Below are 2,751 nucleotides of genomic sequence, written 5' to 3' on the forward strand. Positions count from 1 at the left end.
AATCTTCCTTTGTTTTTCATCCGAAGAATTTAAGAGTTCAAAAATAGAAAATCTGTTAGTTTTTCTTTTATGTATACTATTATAACTGGTTTTTATGAAAAGTTCCATCTTATTTAGACTAAGAAAGCAGTTTTAAGCTTTAAATAAATTTATTATCAACAATTCACTTAAATAATTCATCATCAGAAAATATTAGATAAATTTCTACTTCTAGTTATAATGAAAAGCTAAATTAAATAAAACAATATTAAATAAATGTCTTCTGCCTGATATGATAATGCTTAAAACAATCAGCAATAATTGTGTAGTTAACCTATAAGGTACAAATATTAGAATGAATGTATTAAATTATGTTTATACTGATGAATACATGTTTCATTTCAAGCAAATAAAAGTATCAATTCTTTTAAAATGGTTATAGTGCGCATTATTTTACTCACTTCCCTTCTAACTTCATGAAGTAGAAGATGTATGGTAATTTTTCAAATATGTTTCTTGCTTTTAAAGAAAGTTTCCAGACCAAAAAGTGATAAGTATTACAAATTTCTTTTTGTTGTCCATGTCACTAATTTTGATACCCTTTTCTTTCTCTTTTGATATCAAATAGGTTTTATTTAAATTTCATTATTTTCAAACTGTGAAAATACAAAAGAAATAGTACTATATGTTATATAAGAATACTTGATTAAGTCAATTAATAATACTTAATTAAGTCTCAACTTTATTGAAATTAGGTCAGAAGTATTATTGTTGGTCAATTCTTTTCTTATTATTAGAAATGGTTCAGATATATTGATAAATAAATATTAATTTCTAAACATAAAAATATAAATTGAATATTATAGGATCAGCCAGAGTAATTGGAAACAGTTTTTTCAGACCATCTCAACCTCTGTCCCCCAGCCTTGTTTACTTTCTGAAATCATGTTTTCTATAACTCCAATATGTAATACAGTTTATTAAACTACTCAGATATGAAAAAAAAAAAAAAACCCAGTAAATCCTTGTTTTATTTTGCATAAAGTGCCTTCCACCCGTGATGCTATACTACAGTTTGCTAACAGAGAATAAATATTTTCATGTGTTTGATTCAACTTTAAAAGCATTAAAAAACCATCTCGACTTCTGAGAAGCAGCCTCAACTTTAAAAACAAAGAATTATTATCAATTGGATAAAGGTCCTGGAAAGGTCGACTATGATCAGTGACCAATGTCAGTAGCTCAACTTTGGAGAAATGGCCTCAACTTTAAAAACAAAGAATCATGGCATATTGGTGTGAGGTGTCAAAAGGTCCTGGAAGTGTCAATAATGAACAGTGACTTTTCTCCTGAAGGATGAATACATGAATTTGATTCAACTGTAGAAGCATTAAAAAACCATCTCGATTTTTGAGAAGCAGCCTCAACTCAAGAAATAAAGAACATGCTCAATTGGTTAAAGGTCCTGGAATTGTCCTTAATGATCATTAACTTGCCTCCACCTCCAGGAGCAGGCGTGACTTTGAAATAGCAGCCTCAACAACAAATAATCATGTTCTATTAGATGAAGGGCCTGGAAGTGTCCACAATGGTCAGTGAACAGTGGCAATAAGCAACTATCCTCCAGGAGGAACCAGCATCTAGCATCAATGAGGTAGCTCAACTTTAGAGAAATGGCCTCAACTTTAAAAGCAAAGAATCATGCCCTATAGGATAAACGTCCTGGAAGTGCCAACAATGATCAGTGACTAGTCTCCTGGAGGAAAAGCAGAGCCAACTAAACCCCAAGTATGGGATAGCCTGTTCTAGCTAAAGAAGATAGGTGTTTGTGGGAAAAGTAAAGTATACCAATACATTATGAAAGAGCTCTGCGAGAGCATACATTTTGTCAATTTATACTACTTTAAAAAACTTTTATCATTCTTTGGACTACATTGAAAATTTGAGGTTTTTCAGCGAATATTAGTTATATTTGAAGTTTACACCATACACTCCCCTTAAAGTTTTCTTTTGAGAATAAGTGTATTGTTCATTGCATACAAGTGCTTGTTTAGGTAAAATAAGCAGACAGGACATAAACCTATATTGTGACAAAGGTACAGGTGTGAATGTATGTATTATTATAAGTTCTTTCTTATTTTGATATCTTAAATTTGTTACTAGCCCAATGGCGACGGCCTTTTGGCCTTAAAAGGTGAGCAAAGATGATTTTATATGATATAAGGTATGTTGAATCTAGGGATGCGACACCGGTGTCGATGTTTTTAACCAGATGTTTTTTTTAACTTCGATGTTTTACGATTGTCCCAATTTTCTATTTTTCTTTCTTTTTTTTCAAAAAGTAACTAAATGAAAAAAAATATTTACATTATAAACATATTCCTATCAACAATGTGGTGGGATAAAAAAGTACCTGTAACCTTCACACTAACGACGTTATAAAGATAAATTACGACAAGAAAAACATCGATGATTCAAAATATCTATGCTCAATATTAAAATATCATTGCATTCAAATCTTGGCCAAAAATACATCGATGTTTTTGAACAACCATTTCAGTAGCATAAAATCTGTTCCAACGACGACGGATACTCCGCCCAGTCGGAAGTGGTTTTTGCAAAAAAAGAATGCAACGTTGACAAAAAAAAATATTGATGTTTTGAAATAGCAATGTGCAATATTAAAATATCGTTGCTTACAATACATTGCCCAAAATACATCGATGTTTTTGAACAACTATTTCAGGAACATAAGGTCTGTTCCAATGATCA

Source organism: Halyomorpha halys, unplaced genomic scaffold, assembly GCF_000696795.3.
Source record: "Halyomorpha halys isolate HHAL.00 unplaced genomic scaffold, Hhal_1.1 Scaffold764.1, whole genome shotgun sequence".
Taxonomy (NCBI): Eukaryota; Metazoa; Arthropoda; class Insecta; order Hemiptera; family Pentatomidae; genus Halyomorpha; species Halyomorpha halys.